This window comes from Schistocerca piceifrons, chromosome 9 (genome assembly GCF_021461385.2).
Source record: "Schistocerca piceifrons isolate TAMUIC-IGC-003096 chromosome 9, iqSchPice1.1, whole genome shotgun sequence".
Taxonomy (NCBI): Eukaryota; Metazoa; Arthropoda; class Insecta; order Orthoptera; family Acrididae; genus Schistocerca; species Schistocerca piceifrons.
The window spans coordinates 198,379,570-198,386,561 of NC_060146.1; positions in this window are offsets into that span (position 1 = coordinate 198,379,570).

Consider the following 6,992-nt stretch of genomic DNA (forward strand, 5'->3'; position numbering starts at 1 on the left):
AAATATTTGAAAATCGAATGGCCTCTTTTTTTAGTTGAGGAAATGGCATACATATGTAATCCATGCGACAACTTAACGTTTCTTTTTAGTGAGCGACCACTGCAGGGTTAATAGTGGTGGTTACCACAGTGTTCTTATGGGATTACTGCTACAGTGCATTATGATATCAGCTGTGGGGCTGCAAGGAGGAACAAGTGTGGGAAAAAATTTAATGGGATCACCTCAATTCACGGAAGTCACAAGGCTTGTACATATAGACAAGACCAAAACAGTTGCAGTTTTAATTTTGACAAATGGATTAATCATGTAAGCAAAATAGATCCAATCCCATGCAGTTGGAATTGTGTCAGCAGTTGTTCCAAAGTAAGTATATGGCCGCGGTCAGTTATGCTGTGGACCATTCATGAAATCAGGGTAGCAGATTTAGTGAATTGGCTGAAGTTAAAGTGAATGAAACACGCATCACGGGATGGGTGACTCCGTAAGAAAAGGAACCTTAAGAAACCTGTTATCTCAGTTTGTAAGGTGGCGCTTACCCACTGAAGCCACATTTCAGGTTTGTATATCCCTGCTGTCGAATCGGATACTAGAAATCTTTACTTCTGTTTCCTTCAACGATAGCGCCTCACATCTACTTCAGTCCGTTACTGCCACCAGAACCCTCCTCTCTGTTTACTCCGCTTCTGGGAACCACTTGCTCTGCGTACGAAAACAAACAGGCTTGTGTTTAGCGAATCATGTTGTCACAAAAGTTTATCTGCCATTCCGGGCGAGCGACTGTTTGCAGGGCGTATCCCCTCAATGTGGAATTATGACGACTGGCCACTGGGACAGAGAAATACCGTCTTTCTGCCATCTCGTCCTAGTAAACTCGAAAGGAACATTTCCGCTTAAAGGTCGAATGAACAAAGGGCAATGTGCGAGAGAGACAAAACGTGTCGGCGCAAACAACTCCCTGGCGACTGCATACTGAGAACTGAAGAACGTTTTGGAAAACATCCTGTTGTTAGGATTGCGTCGGAACCTACAAAGAAGTCTTCTCGTTCCCGAGAAAATTCTCGAGCGTCTACTTAGAAAGAGTCATTTGTTGTGCCCCGCTTCCTAAGGCCCCATCAGACCGCACTGTGCGAGGGTCGTACATTGTTATTGAATTGCTCTGGCGTCTCGCCACAACCAGTCACTTGCTAAAGGATTTAATTCTCTTTCCAGTAAGATTTAGTTCTCCCATACAGGACGCGCAATTCTCTGCTATCTCGCGGAGATGCGTCCCTTGAAGCTTCGCAGCCGGAATGGCGTACAAAGCATTCGTGCGGGCGCGAATATGTCTTCCTTGACGCCTGGATCCTCCCCACCATTGAGATAAAAAAAGGAGTGACGCTATTGGCTTACGCTGTACGTTGTTTTAAAGGCAGACCGGGCGTGGCGTGCCGCCATCTTCTCGTAACATTAGTAGACTACTGTTTACGATCGCTTCTTGTTCGTTATTTCTGTCGTGTGCAAGCAGCAGCTGTCCTACTTACTACAAGAATAACAGCACCGGAAAGGCAATTTCGAACGTTTTTCTGTTTTTGAATGCGTGTTTGCTCTAGTAATACGACACATTTGGCCTCGTTAATGTAACTCGTTTTTTGTTTATGTGCAGAGGGATTCACGAAGATACGCAAGTATTTTAATATGTTATTCTACAAGTAAAACCAAAGAAAAAAGTTCATGTAAACATAGATCTGCAAATGTTTAGTGACAGAGTTACGGCTAGTAAAAGATTTTGCCTGAAATTTAGCAACTTCGCTAATATGAAGCCATCGCAAAACTGTACGAGGATAAAGCACGGTTTCCATTATTTTGTCCCACACGCGTATCTACAGTAGTTTTCCAGAACATCCAGAGAAGCAAAGATTTACTTTCCATTACGAATGTAGAAATAATAATGTCATTCTTAGCAACCGTTAGTGAGTTGTTTCAGTAGTTTCCTAACCTTGAAACGACTTAGTTTTCTGTATTGTTCAGTGAAAGAATAAAACAACAACAGTGTATTTACGTTAAAGAACATAGTAACTGATGTAGTTTGTAGACTATTTATGAAATAGGGATGCCTTTCAAATTTTCAGTTAACGTTATTACAATCATTTTTCCTAAATTAAATTCTCTACAACTTCTGTTCAAAACTTCGTGCAATTGTCTGGAATTTAAAAAACAACTTGGGCCAAGTATTCAATAAATTAAAAATTTTACGAAATTACGTCTTTGCTTCTCTGGATGTTCTCGAAACCTACTACAGATACAGGTCTGGGACATGTTTCATTAGATTCACCAGATCAATACCAACAAAATAAATAGAAATCGTGCTTTACTTTAACCTCGTACAGTTTTGCTATTGTTTCATATTACCGAAGTTGCTGAACTTCAGGCTAAATCTTTTATTAGTTGTAACTCCATAACTAAACATTTGAGGACCAATGTTTATATGAACTTTATTCTTTAGTTTTACTTGTAGAATAACATAATAAAATATTTGCATATCTTCGTTAATCACTCTGTATTTCACCAAAGTGAGTAGGGCGTGAGGTGAAAAGGATGCTTTCGTAATCCATTTAATTCCACTTTTACTGTATTTGTGTCAATACCAAATGAAGCTGGAACTCCGAAAACAAAGCTTGTTTGCTTAATAGTTCAAAATTGGTTCAAATGGCTCTGAGCACTATGGGACTTAACATCTGAGATCATCAGTCCCTTAGAACTACTTGAACCTAACTAACCTAAGGATATCACATACATCCATGTCCGAGGTAGGATTCAAACCTGCGACCGTAGCGGTCGCGCGGTTCCAGACGGAAGAGCCTATTCAGAACCGCTCGGTCACACCGGCCCGCTGCTTACTAGTACTACTTCTTTTTCGTTACATTTTAAGCTTTCGACTCGTATGTACAACATTTTTAAGGACCAGTTTACAAAGAAACTTACCTACATCTTCTTTGGTAGCCCATAAACATGTATAATGAGGAACGTAGCAATGTATGCTATCGTATCTTGTGCATATCAACAAAGTGAACGATTACTGAAATGTCAAAGAAACTGAACTGCACAGAGGTATACATCTACGCGGAATAAAGTTCTTGTTTTATTGAATTGTCAGTGCATTAGTCTCACTGTCCTTTACACATATTCTCACTTTGAAATCTATGATGTGTCATTCATGGTGTGGGCAACAGCAGCAGTTTACAAGAACTATAGTGAAAGTGAACAGCGCAAACATAATTTACGTAAACAAAAGAAAATGTCTTTCAACGGCTCCACTTACGAATGAAACGTAATTACTTTAAACACTGGATCGATTAGTACACCAGTAAACGACGCAAGCTGGCATTTTTGGTGAAACAACGTCTCCACACAATCAAAGAACCAGGTGTTATTTGGGATACGACCGCGAAGGTCACAAATATCCCCAACGATAGAAACTGGGCACACGCACGTCATAGTGACATCAGGGGAGTACCACTGCGGTGGACTATGGAGGTATAAATGCGGTGAACTTCATGTTTTTGTCTGTATAAGATGGCGGACGTCAGCTTCAAGTTTGTGACATAATGAGTACTAACTTCTTTTTTTACGTCTTTTCTCCATACAGCTAGCGGGTCGTCGTCTCTTTCTTAAGTCAGGGCTGAGACCACAGAACTGAAATCGCACAACCGTTCAAGAATTTAATCTACAGGGTGTTTATAAATGAATATTGGTGTTTTAGCGCTTTATAATATTTATTACATTAAAATTACAGTTATAAATGATACGTCAAATGAAAGAGCAACTCCAACAGTTTTACCAAGAACCTTATAAAATGTTCACTGGCATAGCGAAGTACGCTACTGGTTGAACTTCACTGTACCCAAGTCCTGCATAGGCCGCAAGGGGCCCAATGACAGGGCTTGCTTTGCGTGGCCTCCACGTTCACCCGACCTAACGCCATGCGATTTTTTCCTTTGGGGCCTCATCAAGGATCGTGTGTACGTTCCTCCGCTACCAGCAGACCTCCCTGAATTAAGAAACCGAATTGAAGCAGCTGTTGCTACAATCACTGGAAACACACTTAGCAAAGTTTGGGAAGAACTCGGCTATAAACTTGATGTGTGCCGTGTGACAAATGGTTCAAATGGCTCTGAGCACTATGGGACTCAACTGCTGAGGTCATTAGTCCCCTAGAACTTAGAACTAGTTAAACCTAACTAACCTAAGGACAGCACAAATATCCATGCCCGAGGCAGGATTCGAACCTGCGACCGTAGCGGTCTTGCTGTTCCAGACTGCAGCGCCTTTAACCGCACGGCCACTTCGGCCGGCGCGGTGTGACAAATGATGCTCACATTGAACATTTATAAGGTTCTTGGTAAAACTGTTTGACTTGCTCTTTCATTTGATATATAATTTATAACCTAAGTTTAATAGAACAAATATTATAAAGCGTTAAAACCCCGATATTCATTTATAAACACCCTGTATTACACCGGCTGGTCAGAACTGCCAATTCTCTCCAGCCATATTAATGTTAATGCAACCACCATCTATATTTAACGTCAAACTGCAATATCCACTCACGAACGGAGGGTGTCAGGGATAGCAGTGGAGGGTACATAAAGTGTATCGAGCGGGGAGGGGGGGAGGGGGGGAGGAAAACAGTGCAGAATGGGCATAATCATTGACTTTCGGGCCAAGTATGGAAGCATTTCTCAAAAGGTCAAGCTTGTATACTGTTCGCGACCAGCCCTAGTTAAAGTATACTTTGCATGGCTAAACGACTCTATCCAAAACTGGCACCGAAGTAGCTGTGGCCCAACACGGGGTATAATGACAGAGGTGAGTGATGATCGTGGTGTGTACGATTGAGTTAACGTGCAACTCTTGAGCAGCTGACCTCCCAGTTCAAACAAGGGCCTACCAACAGTGTTTTCCCAATGATAGTTCAGCGAACGTTACTTCTCATGGACCTCTGTGGCAGGCACCTGTTTCGTGTATCCGTGCTGACTGCAGTTCATCGGCGACATAGGCTGGAATTTGCACGCCAATAACGCAACTGGATGTCCACTGACAGCCGGCCGGAGTGGCCGAGCGGTTCTAGACGCTGCAGTCTGGAACCGCGCGACCGCTACGGTCGCAGGTTCGAATCCTGCCTCGGGCATGGTTGTGTGTGATGTCCTTAGGTTACTTAGGTTTAAGTAGTTCTAAGTTCTAGGGGACTGATGACCTCAGAAGTTAAGTCCCATAGTGCTCAGAGCCATTTGAACCATTTGTCCACTGACTGTCTTTTCAGGTGAACCACGTTTTGTGCTCCGTAGGACAGATGGCCGTTGGCGTTCTAACAACCCTACCACAAAAAAGGTCAAAAATTAATAATGATTGTAGTGTTGCTCACGCTGCTAAATGTAGCATTTTCGGGCTACAACAAAGTTATATTATGTGGCAGGTGTCATTAGAGCACAGTTAATAAAGTCATTTCCTGAAATAATGGATAAACTAGGCACTCATCTTTCGGTGTTTCCCACGCTGGTCTCGTTGTCAACTAATGGCTCAATCGTCGGAAATCTAGGTAGTGATGATTCCAAACTCGGATGCAAAGAGGCCTAGGTGTTATTCTGCGATATTCAAAGCTTTTATAGATGTGTTTCATAAACCATTCTTGAAGATTAAACTTTTGCAAGTTAGGACAATGTTGATGTAAAAACGTAATCAGCACTCCCAATTTAAGTTACTTTTTTTTATTACTTTTGTCGCAATATCACGTAACTCGTTCCAATACATCACTTCACAATATAAAACATACTTGAAAATATCTTCCTCACTGTTAAAGCTCACATCTCATAAACTGCCAACAATTTGCGTCTTTTTAACATGACGACCAAAGCTTGACTCTCCAATAACCGCTTACGCACCCAAAAATCAGAGTTACAAGTACGTCAAAGATCATAGTGACAAAAGAAAGAATACACATAAGAATAATATCATTGCAATATATACATATCGATGTATCGAAGTACCTCTACATTAATGAAATCAAATCTGAATGTTGTCACAGAAAACGTTAACTATTTTACAGAAACACAGTAGAATATTGCTGGTAACGAGAGGTTGAGGTGATGTGCCGTAATGGTTACGTAATTCAAGTACCATTACAGCGTGTACGGCGTGAAACGTCTGAAAGCAAACAAGGAAGGAGCGTTATGGCCTGGGGAATATTTTCGTGGCACTCCCCAGTTGATCTCATCATTCTAGAAGACACAATGGACCAACATAACTATGGAGCTATCCACAGCGACCATGTCAACCCATACATGCAATCTGCTTTTTCACATCACAGCGGCATCCACCAGCAGGACAATGCTTTATGTTACACAGCTTGCTGCGTAGGAGCGTGGTTCGAGGAGCTCCAGGATCAGTTTACCATACTCTCCTGGACACCAATTGAGAATCTTTGAAAGCACCTCGATCAGGCTGTTCGCGCCATGGATCCTCGACCAACAAGCGAGCGCAGCTGAACACGGCACTGGAATCGGAATGGCTCCACATCATTGTCGGTACCTTCTAGAATCTCACTCACATTCTTCCTGCACGTCTCGCACCAGTCCACTCTGCAACTGGTGACTGGATAGTGTATAAGCTGCAGCTATATTATAACTGAAATTTGAGATAATAAGCTGTTATTTACTTACCTTCTGCACTCGTTTTTGCCACAGGTTATGCCTTGCACATTTCCATCTTATTAGGGAAACCCATTGAATTACAGACCCATATCACTGACCTCAATTTGCAGTGGGATTTTGGAGCGTATACTATACTGGAACATTATGAATCACCTTGAAGAAAATGACTTATTGATACATAACCAATTCGGATTCAGAGAATATCGTTCTTGTGCAACGCAGCCAGCTCTTTATTCCCATGAGTGCTGTCGACAAGGGATCTCAGATCGATTCCATATTCCTAGATTTCCAGAAGACTTTTCATAC